General features: G+C 39.4%; 1 protein-coding gene across 5 annotated transcripts in view; it reads left to right on the top strand.

Moving 5' to 3' along the window:
* The window catches only part of LOC126355230 (putative zinc finger protein 355P), a 129565-nt gene that overhangs the window by 60677 nt on the left and 50667 nt on the right, over positions 1-18221 (top strand). The window lies entirely within an intron of this gene.

The following is an 18221-nucleotide window of genomic DNA, read 5'->3' as shown; positions in this document are numbered from 1 at the left end:
ACCTCCACAGTTAATATGTGCTTGTGTAGAGCCAGTAACTCAAGAGGTAGCCATTTTGTTCCTGTTCACAGAAGATATTTTCATCACCAGCCTTTGACTGTCTAGGATATACCAGTGAACACTGCCATATGACTGTGTCTTTTACTGTTACTGAACTGGCCATCTAAAACTTACATTTCAGTGCATATCTCAAATTTCTTTACTGAACGCTTGTTACAAATGTAACCAAAAAATCAGAAACCCTGAGCTTCTCAATTACTGGACCATTTTTGATGTAGTAGTTGTTGTTAGTTCTGTACAGATTGAGGAAGTATTAAATATGAAGCATGTACTGTTCCACACTAGAAGTCCCTGTCACCATAGAAGCTGCATTGCGATGTGACAGTCAACAATGCCATCATTTCTTAAGTGTTAGTGTAGCTACTCTTTCTTTTCTTTGTAGCTATGGTACTAAACATCTTTTCAAATCAGTGGTGACAAGGTTATAACTTAGACAAATACATTTTTAGGCACTTCTTCACACACTTTTAATATTTATGAACAGCACTATGAGAACCATTGAATGTTAATTATCTTTGTACACATCTCATTGCATTTTTCCTCTATTTAGTTATAGATGATGGTGCTATTATGGTTTGTTTTTGGTTTTCCCACTGATGATTCCATTTACACAGTATTTCGACAGTGATACTACTCTTTTCAGTTTTATTATAAGAATGTGTTTTATTACTTGGCACTGACAGAACATTGTATGCTAGGTACATTCCTTTACCCAATATTCCATTGATTGCAGGCCATAAGTGAGAGGGCAAGAGCTTGGATTTGATATGAATGAGAAATGAAACTTTGTCAAAGTCTTGGTTTAAATTGCCCATAAAAATGAATGTATGCTTTATTCCCTATGTGAGCCACAGCAGAGAGAGAGAGAGAGAGAGAGAGAGAACTACACACATTTAATGACAGTGACTGACAATTACATGAAAATATATGTTTGTAAATAACTAACAATACTAGAAAATTGAAATCTGAAACCCACAGCGTGTGTGTGTGTGTGTGTGTGTGTGTGTGTGTGTGTGTGTGTGTGTGTGTGTGTGAGAGAGAGAGAGAGAGAGAGAGAGAGAGAGAGAGAGAGAGAGAGAGAGAGAGAGATTCTAATCCTCCTGTAAAGAGAAACAATGTGTCGATATAGTATGCAAATAAAAGTGAATACAGTTAGTTGGTTGAAGCTGTCGAGTGAGATACACTTACCAGAAACTAACAGATTGGAGTGCCTTGTGAAATTAACCTAAAGAATACATGGAGATTTGTCCAGCCAGTAAGTTGAGTGTCATAAAGGCAGTCAAATGTTGTCTGCAACAGTGCTAGTTATTATCTAAGGGTGACAGGTATAAAGGGCATTAAAAAAGAAACGAGCTGTCTGCATAATTACAGAAACCAGTGCCTGTATGTTAGAAGTATTGACCCTGGCTGTTGAGACACTTGTCCCACTGTGACACAAGGCAGTGAATGACTGTCTCATAAAATTCCTGGGGCTGCGATGTTAACCAGTTCCGCACGTACAGCTGGTTGTCATCGACGGAGGTGAATCGTTTGCCCCTCAGAGCCTTTTTAAGGGGACCAAAAAGGTTGTGATCACAGGGAGAGAAGTCTGGACTGTATGGAGGGTAGCTGAGAACCTCTCATTTGAAGTTCTGCAGGAGTGCCGTGACTGTGTTGTCTGAGTGAGACTTTGCATTGTCATGGAGCAGAATGACCCCATGGGTGAGACTGCCTGGTCGTTTTGATTTGATCGCTCGGTGAAGGGTGGTCTAGGCTTGTGAGTAACACTTGGGCATTCACTGTTGTACTGTGCTGGAGGAATTGAATCAGAAGGGGCCACCTACATCAAAGAAGAATGTCAGCACAACCTTTCCTGCGCTCGTGTGGATGGCCTTGGCTTTTTTTGGTGGTAGTTATCCTGGATGCTTCCACCGGAGACTTTATCGTTTTGATTCTGGTTCGAAGTGATGACACCGTAACTCATCTCCAGCCACCACTCGTGCCAGGAACGCTTTCCCTTCCTAAGTATATTGCTGCACACGAGCAAGACAGTAGGCCATTCGACACGCTTCTTGTGTGTTTGAAGACTGTGGGTCACACACTTTGCGCATATGCAGTCGTTCGTTCATGACGGTGTGACGACTTCCAATGCTCAATCCGACCTCAGCGGCTAAGACTTTCACTGTCACTCTGTGGTCCTGGGTAATGAGTGCATCCACCAGCTGGACGATGTCATCAGTAATGCAGTGTAGTGCTCTCCAGACTGTGCATCATCGGCTAATGACACCCGTCCTTCCCTGAAATGCTTATGTCACTCCTTGACTCTTGCAAGGGACATGCAGTGTTCATTGTACACTTGTGACATTCTTCTATGGTTATCCGTTCCTGCTACTCCTTCTGCTGCCAGAAAACAAACAACACATCTTTGCTCTTCTTTTGACTCCTCTATGTCACTGTTTGCAGTGTGACAGGCAGTATTGGACGATTGATGCATGCTGCTGCTAGCTCTTAATAGTCACGTGACATGCACGCGTGCTCTCCAGCGACGGGCTGTGAACTTCCACGCTCTGGTCAGAACTACACCTTGTTGCACACGCCACAATATTACCCTCCTGTCACCAGATTGTGCATTCCAGATTCTGGTTTGTTTCTTTTTGAATGCCCCTTATACTTACAAAAGTTAGAAAAATACGAAACAAGTGGTCTAGGTAATCAGCTGGTATGGAATTAAAGTTTTGGAAACTGCCGTTTCTGAAGTGAATTATGCACAAGGAGGAGGAGGAGGAGGATGAGGATGAGGTGATGCACAGTAGCAAGGAGTAGTGTACTACATGACGTGCCTGCCAATAGTATCATTCTGCTCCATCTGTCTGTAGTTTGCACTTAAGACGGAGAACAGAATTGTTAGTGTTGATTTGCGTGTTAGCAAGGGAATGCTGAGACTGTTTGAGCTATTGTAGTTTTCATTAGAAGTAGCGTGAAACAATTGTAACAAGTTTTACATTTGTAATCAGTGGCAGCAGTTTTCAGAGTAAACAAAGTTTTTGTGAGAGAGTCAGAAGCAGAAACTTTTCCACATGTTGTCTGTGCCCCATTGATGCCATTTGCCAGAGGAGAAAATAGGTTGGTGTGTACATTGTGCGACAGCGACACAGTGCAGACAGGATATGGCACAAAGTATTCTCTCTCTCTCCCTCTGTCATCCTTCCTTCCTCCACTCTCTTTCGCTGTGCAGAACATATCATTCCTCCGACTTTTAACTTGCACACCACTCTAGCTGAGAGACATACCTAGTGACTAGATCTGTCATATCAACTCATCATGTGCCTCCTGCAGTTTTGTGAATTGACAGGGACAGGCACAGTGAGAAACTTGCCCAGCTCAAGTGTGTACACCATTCCGTTTATTGTGTACTTAAGACCATTAATGACATTACAATCAAAGCAGGTAGGCATATACATTTTTAAAGCTATGATCTGACAACTGTATGATGAAGGAGGACTCATAATTACTACGAGTGAAGTCAAGAATATTTCCTGTTTAAATCCTTAGATTCTTTTGGTTGTGTTGCCTATCTTTGGATGTATCTCCTTTCCTACAAAAATATTGGAAAGGCCACATATAAATATTCAGATCATTGTTCTTCGAACTGAAGTATGCAATACCATAGTTTACCCATAACCATGTGAACAGTAATGTGGTTGAAACTTGTGCAGATATTGCTCCTCATAAAATAATTGTTTGTTCTCATTTGGTTTTTGTATTCATGCACGCACCAAGAGAATCTATTTTTCATGCTAGGTTTGCCAAAGATTCCCTCATCATGAATGTTCGTAAGAACTTCCCAAAATTTGTAACGCCATTTCTTCATTTTTATTAGCTGATTTGCATTAATTGTAAATGGTTAAAATTAACAGCAGATATTGGACGATTACGTCGTCCCTTTTTTTTAAGAATTTACATAAGTTAATAGCATTCATAACGGACAAGATCGATTATTTTGAGATATGTGTACACTCCCATCATAGAAGTGCGAAACCAGTGGATTGGCGATACAGACAAGTTACCTACATGACCTAGATGTTGAAAATGCAGTCTTAATATGTAGCATAAATCATTATTTACAGCCAGTAAGCATCTGATTTTGAAATAGCATTACTTGTAGCAATACTGATTTCGTTGTAGCTTAAGATGTCCTTAAGGCTGGTAGTTGGGCTCAGTTTGCAAGCCTAAAACCTGAGTACAGAGCAGCGTCCAGCAGTACTACTATTTTTAACTCCTCCCACATCCTTTACATGGGAAATTCACTTCATTTATCATTATCATGTGCATAAGCCATTTTAAATCTACTATTTCATGCACTACAGCCTTCAGTTATATCAGTGTTGCTCCTGCATGTTTTATTGTACAGTCATTTACTCAGGAATCCAGCAAACTACTTTGTTGATCCATCTACAATCCATTCACAAAGATACATGTCCAGCCCAATTCCATTTGATTTTCATCACAGTCATAATTATGACTTCCATTCCCATTTGCTTCCATATGCTGTGATAATTATTTACAATGCTGCCAGTTTCCCAAATCATTATTATTCCTGCTCTTGCTCTACTGTTATGTGACCTAATACGTTTAATTCTATTATGCCCATGTTGTTTTCTAGTTTCATAAGTTATGTTAGTGTCCTGACTATCCACAAGCCCACCCTAATTAGCATTCTCTTTTTCTGTGATATCTCCTTCCAAGGACACCAGCAGTTTAGAAATTTTGCACCTTAAAACCGTAATTGTCATCACGATAGCTCCTCCCAAGTAATCCCTACCTGGAGATCCAAATGAAGGTCTATTTTCATACGAAATATTTCACCCAGGAGGAAGCCATTATTACGGTTATAGCAGAAAACTAATCTAGCATAGGTGGATAATCTGGTTGTTTTTCATTGCCTTCAGCACTAGAGGTGGGCAAAACTGTTCTTTTCAGAGATTGGATCAGAACTGTTCACTCCCTGAAATGAACTAGCTCTTTTTCATGACTCACCACTCATTCACAATAGAAAATAAATGGAAGGCACATGGCCCTTTAAACTTGGTTTATTCCAGTACTATACCTGTATTTTGATCTTATTTGGTCCTATTTTGAAGTAACACAGATAATGAGTACGAATTTTCTATTGTTTATTGAAATTTCCACGCTATGACAGAGTTTTTTATTATTGATTTATTTGCATTGTCATGGTTTTTTGGGTGATTGGAAAATGTTGTAACTTGAGATTTACATTTACAATATATTTGGCTATAATGTATTAAAGTTCATTAACCTTGTACAAATACATTGCAAGCCATATAATTTTAAAATGAACGTTTCCTTCCGAAGATGCCTAAAATCACAAATTGCGTATTACAATAAGAAAAAAATATGTAAATTTGACTGTAAGACCAAAGTATAGCACGTAAGGAAAATATTGGTATCACATTTTGCTATATGTTTGTCGGGTTGCTCGTAATTAAAGCGTAAATTCGAGTGTCCATAATAAAAAATCCTATAGTAAGAGGAGCCGTCAGGAACCTAATCTGATCAGTTTAAACAAATAAAAATAAAATAAAAACAAATGATGCTTACATAACATAATTATGTAATATACATAATGGATTACTACGAAGAACAATATCCAGTAGAGACGAACTCCGATGCAGAGGCGCTGAGTCAAGCAGGTCGAGCCGCGAGCTGTATTACTGTGTGAGCTAAGACCGCAGAGACCAGAGTGACACCTGAGTTGCTTTGCTCAACACTCTGGCTAGAGTCGAGAACGGTGGGGTGAGCTTTGAGCGGGCGAGTTCCGAGGGTGGGGGGAGCGGTGAGCGGCCACCAGTCACCCGCTCTGAGACAAATCGTCCGTTCTCTTGCGAGCAGGTTGTTGCAAGTAGTTCTTATGTTCTCCGCTAGGAGGCTCTCTGTCCTGTTGCTCACATCAATTGCCCAGAGGGCGGGACGTGTGACTGAAACGATCGCCGATGGAGTGCGATGCTAAGTTAAGGCGCGCAAGACACTGCATGCGGCAGAGGAAGCACAGAGACAGCACGGCATATGTGAAACACAAAATCCAATGGGGCGCTGTACAATGCAGGCAGCCAAGGCAGAAGCAGGGCAGAGGCCGGCGCTGGCTGTGTTGTGTGGCGTGCAGTGTGCTCTGACCAGCAGAGGCCCTGCTGATCTGCTCCGATTCTCTCTCTCTATCTCTCTCTCTCTCTCTCTCTCTCTCTCTGCTGTGGGAAACGTTTGGAGCTACCATTCTTTTTTTCTGAATCACTGATTGTTCACTCCTTTGAAAGATTCAACTCTATGAATTAGTTTAGGAGCGGATCCCCCATCTCTATTCAGCATCAAAGTACTCCAGCCATTAAAGCAACCTAAATCACACTTACAGATAGTGTTACAGTTCCATAGAAATTCTGTTGATTTCTGTAAACTGGAGAAACTGTCACTTTCCTCTAGGGTGAAGCCTCTCTGTGTACCTTCCTCAACCTGCGTGGATATGTTTGTGTGTAAATCTGAAAATGATGGTCAAGAAATGTCTTAATGTATTTACAATTTGTGCAGTTTATATATACAGTTATTTATGCCCACTGCTATGCCACTCTGTGATCATCCCCACTCATTGTCTTGCATAACTACCTTGCATTAGCCTGCTGTTGACAATTAACCATGGACTACAGTCAGAGACAACCTGTCAAAAGTTAACCTAAATATCTTTATGTTATTCCTAGACTTCACAGCAACTTACTATGGTCTTGTTTCTACCTTGCATGAAGTTGTTTCCTCGAAAGATATGACCAACAATTCCAAAAAGGCTCAAGTAAGGGAGAAGTCGAATTCCTGGCAACGCGAAGCAGCAAAACAGTAATTAATGACCTGGGTCATAGTCCGAATGCTTTAGTGTTTCACTAGGTACATTCCTAGTAGTATTTGTGAGACCACATCTGAAAAAAGTTTAATATTGTAAATAATATACAATTAAATAATTGCAAAATAAAATACAAATATTTTGTCATGCAATAGTGTCAATGTCAGTTGTGCAAATCTAAATGTACACATTCCAATATGTAACACAAGGAAAATTCAATTTAAGGACTGTAAAATTACTAAGAGAGAGAATATATATCCCATACCTATTTTCAGGCACATTTAAAAGTGGAAATCATGTGGCATTGTTATGATGGACTGATCATTTATTGCAAATTTTGATCTAATACCAGCTGAAGGAAATCAAAATTTTGAAAGGAGATCTGTGACAAAAGATTTTTCCCATTGTAATTGTGTATTTTGTTTTATATTTATGAAATCATATTACTATATATTGTACTAGTAAACTCGTTATCATCTTGAATAGTCATGGTTATTTTTTTATTCAAAGGACTGAAGGAGACTGTTTTGGGATTTATGTAGTGTGAAATAGTAATAGCTGCACAGCGACGATAATCTGTACTGTAACTAAGGAAAGAAATAGTGGTTCCTTGGAGGAAGACAATTGCAAATCTGATGATATATTGTGACAGTAAATGGCAAACACACTAGGCAATTGGTTGAATTTCTTTTCTCACAATCAGCTAGTTTATGTGCAGAAAGTGAATACTGAAAAATTTGGCTACTGTTAGAAAGAAATATTAATTTGAGCAAATAAATTTGTTTGAAATATGCTATGTTTTGCACTCTAAATGAATATTTTTTGTTTAGAGGCACACAAAATAATAAAATACCTTGTGATTTCACTGCATTAAAGCAGTTACTGTACACACAAAGTATAATGCTTGAAACATTACCAGTTGCTAAATGTTTTTAGGGTGAAAATTGCATACAGAAAGTATAAAAGAGAAATCCAGGAGAACTGGCATTAGTCAGTGTGCATGATTCACAACATTATATGTTCAGTGTCATGAATCATAGACACTGATTCCACATTCACCACTGTAGTCCCTTCTTTTAAGTTTGTAGTGCAAAACCAAAGTGTTACCTCTTTGACATAAGCAAAATTATTGCATGATGTATAAGCCAAGGTAATACTGTGCACCCAGCTAAAAGGTATGTCTACATTCCTTTGATTTAAGTATTATATGTAACAATCATAAACATAAGCACAAGAAAGACAATAGTGTATCGCTTACAGAGGAGTCATAATTCTGTATACTACATAATTTGTTTTGAAGATGCTAAAGAGAATGCAGGAGAGGTCAGATGTAATATGAACTATAAGACAAGACAATAGAAACCTATAGCAAATAGGTAAAGATGCAAAATTTAATTAAGGCTGTAACTGTTCGGTCGGTAGACAGAAGGCAGACATTTATTTTTATTAGTAGACTGTGGAATGGCAGTACATGTACAGCATGTATTACAGGTAGTCTGTGACACAGACTGCAAAGTCAAAGTGAATACAAGACCCAACAGAATCAGATCCCTCACACCAGTCACTCTGAGAATTGCGACTTTTGACACTAGAGAAGAATTATGTCATCATCTCTTAACATCCATTTGATCATGGTAGCTACATTATCTGCCACTTTTGGGTACTTGTTTTTCATACTCGTATTGTTTAATATGTTTTCTGTCAGTCCTTAGTCACCAACTAGATAATTTCTATCACCTTAGTAAATACTGCAACTAAGTAAAAGATACTTTGTCTGCCATAATTCCTTTACTCCTTTTATTCCTTAAATATTTCCATTGGTGATTTTGTGTGGTGCTTTCTGGTTTCCCTATGCTAAAATTACTGTTCAGGATAATTGAATGTTGTGTTCTCTCAGGTTGTCTTGGTGTGATTGATTAATGGTGTGCTTCCATGTTTCCTGATGAGTTATTATTTCCAGTTTCTGCACAATATTTTGACAACTGACACAACCATCTTCTTCAGGTTCTACAAGTTTTGCTGTTTCATGTACCCATGTTTTGGACTCGAACCAGACTATGAACCGTTGTTGGTCTCATGCTGCTGTTTATAGCAGAGTTAGGTTCCAGAAGCCTAGTATGCCCTTTGATACTCTTTTGTTTTTTGGAGCTCACACCGATAATTTGGGAAACACCTAATTCTCTCAGCATTTCCCAACTGTGTTTGATGTGATGGTTGGCGATATTTTAATAAATTGAGTGCCATACCCCAAGTGTATTTAAATTGAAACATCTGCCCCTGTTTATGAGGTTTTCTGACAGTTTTGTTTTGATAGACTCCTTAATTATCCTGGATCAGAAACTTGCTGTTTGGAGCACAATACTTGTCTCACCATATTTCATTTCATGATTATAGTAGAGGTAGTTCTCAGTGACAGCTGATATACTTGGCTTTTTAATCAGGTGTGTCGCTGATGCTCTTTGCATCTCTCCTTGACTGCTCTGACAGTCTGCCCCACATAAGACATGCTGCACTCACATGGAATGCTGTACTCAATTGGCTTTCAGAGAGCTGGGCCTTCTTTAACATTACAAAACATACTTTTTATCTTAGTTGGAGGGAGCATAATACATTGAGTGCCAAGTTTCCATAGGAGTCTACTGATCTTTTCGGATATTGGGATAGCATAAGATCGATGGGAAAACCTATGCACATTGACTCAGTCTCCATGTCTCTAGCCATCACCATCTGTTACAAAGAAATTCAGTGCTGAAGACTGCTCCATATAGCTCAATCAATTTCAGACAATTCCAGTCTTGCAGAAGAATTAAAACACCAATGAATGGCGTTCCGAAGGAATGGATACTTAGATCATCAAATTGAATGGGCGATGCAGTGAAAATCAAGAGAGAAAAAGATCAGACTGAGACTGGGCAAGATAAGCTAAAAATCATGTAATATTTTTATGCTGTCTCAGTATCCAGAAAGATCGGTAGACTCCTACAGAAATGTGGGATCCAGCGTATTTCATTCCCTCCAACTGCGATTAAAATTATTCTTTGTCATGTTAAAGAGAATATAGGACCCAGAAAACTGAGTGTGTGTCACATTCCATGCTGCGTGTCTTGTATGGTGCAGATTTTGATCAATCAAGGAGGAATGCAAGGAACATCAGCGACACACATGACTCAAACAACCAAACAAATCAGCTGTCGCTGGGCACTGTCTTGAAATGACGTATGATGGACCAGTATTGAGGTGCAGATACTAATTTTTTGCGACAGTGCAATTAAGGAGTATATCACAACAAAGAGGTCAGAAAAACTCATATAAAGGATGGAGGTTTCATTTTAAATAATTCTTGGGGCCTGGCACTCAGTTAATTGAAATCTCATGGCCATCACATCCACCAGCATTGGAAAACACTAAGAGAACTTGCATTTCACAGAATATTGGTATGAGCTCTGAGAAACAAAAGAGTATCAAAGAGCATAGAGGGCATCAAGAGCCAATCGCATCTATGAATAGCAGCTTGAAAACAGTAGTATTTCACAATCTGGCTGGAGTCCAGATAGCAAGTGCTTGTGCTAACATTACGGAAGGGGAAATACTCGCTGCTGAGAGGAATGTTGTTATACGTATTGCCAAATGCATTGAGGTTGACGGACATAATTTTGAGCATTTATTGCATTAATGTGGTATTTACAGGTAATCATGCTGTAACAGCATGTGTTCTCAGAAATGATAAGTTCACAGAGGTACATGCATCACATTGGAACAACCGAAGAAAAATGTTCAAACGTACCTACGTTCTGTATTTTAATTTAAAAAACCTACCTGTTACCAACTGTTTGTCTAAAATTGTGAGCCATATGTTTTTGACTATTACAGCGCCATCTATCACAAAGCGAAAAAAGTGGTCCAACTAAAACAGTCATATTTCTTTACATACTACATGAATATATAATAAAAAATTGGGGTTCCTATTTAAAAAAAACACAGTTGATATCCGTTTGATCTATGGCAGTGCCATCTAGCAGGCCAACCGTAGCGCCATCTGGTTTCCCCCTTCAAGCTAGACAAACTTCATTTATTGTAATTTTTTCATTTGACACTTATTTCGTGAGATATTTGGCCAGGTCACGATCAGTGGACCACCCTGTATAAGGTATAGGAATGAACCCAAAATTAAACCTTTGGTACTCCCTTTGTGATTTCTCCCCAGTAACTAAAATTTTCTATCCTTGTTTGAATTCCATTTCTTGATGGAGAAATTCATCCAAATTGTTTGAATTATTCCGCACAACCTTTCGCATTCTGTCTGTTAAGTATGCTTCAAACCAGCTGTGCATCAGTTCCATAAAACTTCATTTTTCCTAAGAAGGTAACACAGCCTGCACAATCAAAAGCCTTGAAAGGTAAAAAAAATACCAACTGATGACATTTTAGTATTTAAAGCTTGCACTCTTTTATGAGTGAATTAATAAATAGCATTCTCAGTCGAGCAACCCTTCTGTAATCTGAACTTTGATATGTGAAGTAAATTGTTTCCACTTAAGTGTGCAACTACTCTTGAGTACATTATTGTTTTGAATATCTTGGAAAAACTTGTCATTAAGGAAATTGGATGATAATTGTTTAAGTGTGTCTTGTCACATTTCTCATGAAGTGATTTAACAATTGCACATTTATACCTGTCTGGAAAACATTTCTGAGCCAGTGATGCATTACATATATCACAAAGGACATTACTTATTAAGCTGGAACAAGTTTTCAGGTTTCTGTAGCTTCTTAAAGATCTGTGGACTGACATTTTTAATATACTCTATTGATTTTTCAACTGAGCCATTTAATCCTATTTTTGCTGCTGCATTTAGAAGGTGACTGTTAAAAGTACTTGCTGCTTGTGAATTATCAGTCAGAACATTATCATTTAGTTTAATTGTTATAGTGTCTTGTACACTGACGGGTTGTTCTTTCTCCATTTTGACAACATCCCAAGTTGTTTTAATTATATTATGTGCATTATTTATTTCTGCTAGGGCATGCATATGTGTGGACATTTAAATGGCTTTCCTGAAAATACTAAAGTGTTTTATGTAGTATGCAAGTAGTCAGATCCTGACTTAGTATGGCCTTCATATAAACTTCCATCTTCCTCTTAAATGAGATTTTAATTTCCATTATTATCTACGGCTTACTTGGTATTTAAATGGATCTTCTGAATAATTTCATAGGAAAGTGACTTTCAAATATTGCCACAAATTGACTACAGAATTAATTTCTTTCGATATTTTCATCTGTTTCTACATATATTTCATCCCATACTACCCCTTTTAGCCATTAACTGTGCATAGTCCATTTGTGATTGGGTACACATTAATTGTTTCAATCTGAGTACTGTATATAAAAATATTATCACTCAATGTCCTGCTATTTTGCTGCACACGAACTGGAAAATTGACTACTGAAATTAGATTGATGCACCCCAATAATAATTCTAGTTCATTTTTCCTATTCGTATCTTTTAAGGAATCTACATTGGAATCTCCAGAAAGTGCTGTTTCTTCTTGTCTAACAGGTAGCTCAATAATGCATCTAGATTCCTCATAACTAAAGGCTCCCTAGAGGGTACAGGTAGACTGTTACAATTATCATAAAAGGATTCTGCAGTAACAAGCATATGCTTCTAGGTTCTGATTAAGACAACAACTATTTGTCTCAATATTTTTGACTTTGTGTCCAACTTTTACATATTTTGTAGCTCCTCCTTTTTCCGTGTTAACTCTAGATGAAAATGATGCAAGTCTGTAATCCCTGATATTTAGCTTCTTTGTTCCTGTGGTTATGTTGCATTCAGACAGACACAGAACATCTGTCACTTCACAATCTTCTAGGGATGCAATAAACTCATCTACCTTAGGTTTCAACCCTCCAATGTTCTGACGAAACAAATTATTTTTATTTTTCTGGTAATTGTCACAGGTATTATGGTCTTCCAATGCTCCAGTTTCTCTTGGTACTCTCTGTCTGCAACCCAACTCTAACCTAAAAATGTGCTCCTTTGATTCCAGTTGTCACAGGGATTTTGTCTTGTGTGCTTGTGGCTCCCATTACACTTTCTGCAAGGTGTTCAGCTAATTTTCCCTTCCCCTGTTATTCAGTAGCATGATTACTGTATCCCCATCTCCCGATCACAGGGACAGGCAGGGCACAGGCATGAGACTTTGTTTCAGTGTAAAGCAATTTACTCAGCTCTTTGTTCAGTGGCTAACAGCTATGTTAGCCTAGTACTGGTCATTTCACTGCAAAATGACTACAGACACTATACAAGTGTTCACTGATGTTGCTCCTATTTCCTCCAGGTCACCTTTAATATATATATTAAACTGCTAGCCAGGCAGTTTCCTGCTCCTCCTACTATAAGTACCTTACCCTCTCTATTGAAATCCCTGCACAATGCCCCTATATTCATCATCACCTAGCTAAGCTTGGCACCAGGTGTTAAGATGCTTGTGACCTGGTATTCTACTCCTAGCTTTTCCTGTAGCAGTTGACCTACAACTCTCCCATGACTACTCCCAAGCAGCAAGACTCTTTTCTTTCTATGTGTCTATTCTACTGACTTAGCCTTTATGTCATTCCTTCAAACCTGTTGCACCTTACTAAGCTCAAGAACTGGTTGAGGCTGTTCTCCTACTTCAGGTAACAAGTCAAAATGACTGCCAAGTGGAATTTGAAATGTGATTTCCAGGGTTTACTCCGTTTACCTGTTACTTATCACCATCTCCCATAGTCTTTTTTTTTTTTTTTTTTTTTTGCTTTCAACCTGTGTAATCCAAAATATGCCATTTCTAATCCTATCTAGAGGGCACAAATATTTATTCCCTGTTCCACTATTTTCTTGTCTCAACTTGTAACCTACAATTTCTTGGAAGAGCCACGTCTGACACTTCCTTAGCTGCATTCTCCCCAGTGAAACACCATCCCACAATCCTGAGATGTTCCCCCATACCAATTAAGTGACTACAAAACCCTGTTTGTCACACATAATGTTACTCTTCCAGTATACTAAAAACCTCTTCAACACACACAAAGTGCAATAAAGTAAAATTTAGTAACAACTTATCTTTCAGTGAATTATGCATTTGACTTCTAGACATCATGCAGACACAGAATTACTTGACACATGTTCATTGAACATAGGTAGTACAAGACACAAAATGAATGAAAATTAAAAAGCACAATATTTTCTAATAATAACCTTAGACCAACACTACCAGGATATTATGTAAAGTACTGTAATGAACCCAAAACAACACTTAAAAATTAAACAGCAGTCAGATGTTAACACTAGCTCATAAACATGCCACCTATATTCACTGAACATAGGTTTCAAATCATGAAAGAAGTGAAATGAATGAAAACTCTAAAAAGCGCCTGCCCAAGTAAGGCAAAGATCCTGAGTTCAAATCTTGATCTGGTACACATTTTCAATCTGGCAAGAAGTTTCATATCAGGGCACACTCTGCTGCAGTATTGTTTATTCCAGGAATGCTAGTTCTTTAAGTTTCGAAAGAGAACATCTGCCAAGTCTGTGAGGACATGTTATGAGTTGTGTTTGGATAGCTCAGTTGGTACAGCATTTGCCTACGAATGGCAAAAGTCGTGAGTTTGAGTCTCAGTCTGACACACAATTTTAATCTGCCAGGATGTTTCATATCAGTACATGTTCTACTGCAGAGTGAAAAAATTCATTTTAATCCTTGTTTTTCAAATCAGTTGCTTTCGAAAACTATTCATAATATGTCCAAACTTTAGTAGAGTGCAGTGAAGGAAATGGGCACCATTTCAATATAAAATATTGCATTTTCAATGAAAATATATCATTAATGTTAAATAGGATTCTTCAAATAACAATCACACCACCATATTAGATAATAGTTAATTGTCACATTTTAGTTTCTTCCTTTGTTACTGATTGTGGACATATTCTATAAGTCTGCATAGGGGCTGCGGTTTTAAACAAGATCTCATGCTGTTATTAATGAACTCAATACATCTAGTGACAGATGCATCATTTAAGAAATGACTGCAAAGAAAATTTCCATAATTGCTATCAAAGAGCAGAACAGTTTGTGCTTACCAAGCAGACACACAGATAATCATCAAAGAATCTAGGTTTCTGTCCAAGATGTTTCCAAGCTAGCCCAAGCTGTTGTCAGGGATGTGATTATCTGTTCCTTCGGTGTCAGCTTTTTTTATAAGGACAATATAATTTTATTTCTGTTTCTACTTTTGATCAACATGGGAAGATATTTTCCTGTTTCTCTGGGAAACTAGATCGCGTTCTCTTTTTGTGATAATGTTTGTCAGTCCTTTTCACTATGTTAAGTATAACTGATTGCAAAAACATACTTGACCTCTTAACAACAAATAATCATGATCAAATAAGGAACATCATGACAGATCAGGGATTGGTGACCATAAGGTTGTTGTAGCTAGACTGAATGCTGTAACATACAAAACCACCAAAAATAAATGCAGAATATGTCTATTAAAAAAAGCCGATCTACACTCCTGGAAATGGAAAAAAGAACACATTGACAACGGTGTGTCAGACCCACCATACTTGCTCCGGACACTGCGAGAGGGCTGTACAAGCAATGATCACACGCATGGCACAGCGGACACACCAGGAACCGCGGTGTTGGCCGTCGAATGGCGCTAGCTACGCAGCATTTGTGCACCGCCGCCGTCAGTGTCAGCCAGTTTGCTGTGGCATACGGAGCTCCATCGCAGTCTTTAACACTGGTAGCATGCCGTGACAGCGTGGACGTGAACCGTATGTGCAGTTGACGGACTTCGAGCGAGGGCGTATAGTGGGCATGCGGGAGGCCGGGTGGACGTACCGCCGAATTGCTCAACACGTGGGGCGTGAGGTCTCCACAGTACATCGATGTTGTCACCAGTGGTCGGCGGAAGGTGCACGTGCCCGTCGACCTGGGACCGGACCGCAGCGACACATGGATGCACGCCAAGACCGTAGGATCCTACGCAGTGCCGTAGGGGACCACACCGCCACTTCCCAGCAAATTAGGGACACTGTTGCTCCTGGGGTATCGGCGAGGACCATTCGCAACCGTATCCATGAAGCTGGGCTACAGTCCCGCACAGCGTTAGGCCGTCTTCCGCTCACGCCCCAACATCGTGCAGCCCGCCTCCAGTGGTGTCGCGACAGGCGTGAATGGAGGGACGAATGGAGACGTGTCGTCTTCAGCGATGAGAGTCGCTTCTGCCTTGGTGCCAATGATGGTCGTATAAGTGTTTGGTGCCGTGCAGGTGAGCGCCACAATCAGGACTGCATACGACCGAGGCACACAGGGCCAACACCCGGCATCATGGTGTGGGGAGCGATCTCCTACACTGGCCATACACCTCTGGTGATCGTCGAGGGGACACTGAATAGTGCACGGTACATCCAAACCGTCATCGAACCCATCGTTCTACCATTCCTAGACTGGCAAGGGAACTTGCTGTTCCAACAGGACAATGCACGTCCGCATGTATCCCGTGCCACACAACGTGCTCTAGAAGGTGAAAGTCAACTACCAAGGCCAGCAAGATCTCCGGATCTGTCCCCCATTGAGCATGTTTGGGACTGGATGTAGCGTCATCTCACGCTGTCTGCACGTCCAGCATGAACGCTGGTCCAACTGAGGCGCCAGGTGGAAATGGCATGGCAAGCCGTTCCACAGGACTACATCCAGCATCTCTACGATCGTCTCCATGGGAGAATAGCAGCCTGCATTGCTGAGAAAGGTGGATATACACTGTACTAGTGCCAACATTGTGCATGCTCTGTTGCCTGTGTCTATGTGCCTGTGGTTCTGTCAGTGTGATCATGTGATGTATCTGACCCCAGGAATGTGTCAATAAAGTTTCCCCTTCCTGGGACAATGAATTCACGGTGTTCTTATTTCAATTTCCAGGAGTGTATGTTCGCTTGGCACCTTTCTAAGAAACAGTGTCCACCCCTTCTTTCTATGTGTCTATTCTACTGACTATGTAAGTGTAGACCAGATGTAGTTTAAATTCAAAGAAACTGCATTGCCGTCAGTTGAGAGAGGTATACCAAATAAATTAATAAGAGGTGGTACTGATCCCTCATGGTACAAAAAGCAGGTCAGAAAACTACTGCAGAAGCAACGAAGAAAGCATGCCAAATTTAAAAGAATGCAAAATCCCCAAGATTGACAAAGTTTTACAAAAGCTAAAAATTTAGCTTGAACTTCAGTGTGAGATGCTTTTAATAGTTTCCACAATGAGTCTCTGCCTCAACATCTGGCAGAAAATGGAGAGAGATTCTGGTTGTATGTAAAGTACACCTGTTTCAAGATGCAATCAATACCTTTACTGCATGATAGCAGTGGTGATGTTATTGATGACACCACCACTGAAGCAGAGATACAAAGACAGTGTTCCAAAATTCCTTCACAAATGAAAATGAAGTAAATATTCCAGATTCGAATCAAGAACAACTGCCAACACGTGTAAGATATTTTTCGTTTAGCTTAAAACTTTTAAGAAATACAAGGCTTCTGGTCCAGATTTATATCAGTCAGGTTCCTTTTAGAGTATGCTGACCCAATAGCTCTGTAATTAGAATAATTGTATTCAAATGCTCGCTTGCAGAAAGATGTGTACCCAAAGACCCAAAAGTTGCACAAGTCACACCAAAATCCAAGAAAGGAAATTGGTGTAATCTGCTGAACTCTATTTCAGTAATGTCGATTTGCAGCATGGTTTCGGAACTTATACCATGCTCAAACATTATGAACTGCCTTGAAGAAAATGATTTATTGACAAATAGCTAACACAGATTCAGAAAATATCTTTCTTGTGAATCACAACTAGCTCCTTATTCTCACGAAGTAATGACTGCTAGTGGGATGTCAAATTGGTCTCATATTTTTAGATTTTCAGAAGGCTTTTGATATCGTTGCTCAAAAGTGACTTCTGATTAAATTGCATGCCTATAGAGTATCATCTCAGTTATGTGACTGTATTCGTGTTTTCCTGTCAGAAAGGTCACAATTCATAATAATTGTTGTAAAGTTATCAAGTAAAACATAAGTAATAGCGGGCATTCATCATGACCTATATAAACAATTAAGAGACAATCTAAGCATGCCCTAAGAGTATTTGAAAATGATAATGGTTGGTTGTTTGGTTGGTTGTTTGGGGAAGGAGACCAGACAGCGTGGTCATCGGTCTCATCGGATTAGCGAAGGATGGGGAA

This window comes from Schistocerca gregaria, chromosome 3, assembly GCF_023897955.1.
Source record: "Schistocerca gregaria isolate iqSchGreg1 chromosome 3, iqSchGreg1.2, whole genome shotgun sequence".
NCBI classification, from domain to species: Eukaryota; Metazoa; Arthropoda; class Insecta; order Orthoptera; family Acrididae; genus Schistocerca; species Schistocerca gregaria.
Note: the sequence above shows the minus strand (reverse complement) of the source record. Positions and strands in the feature narration are given on the sequence as shown.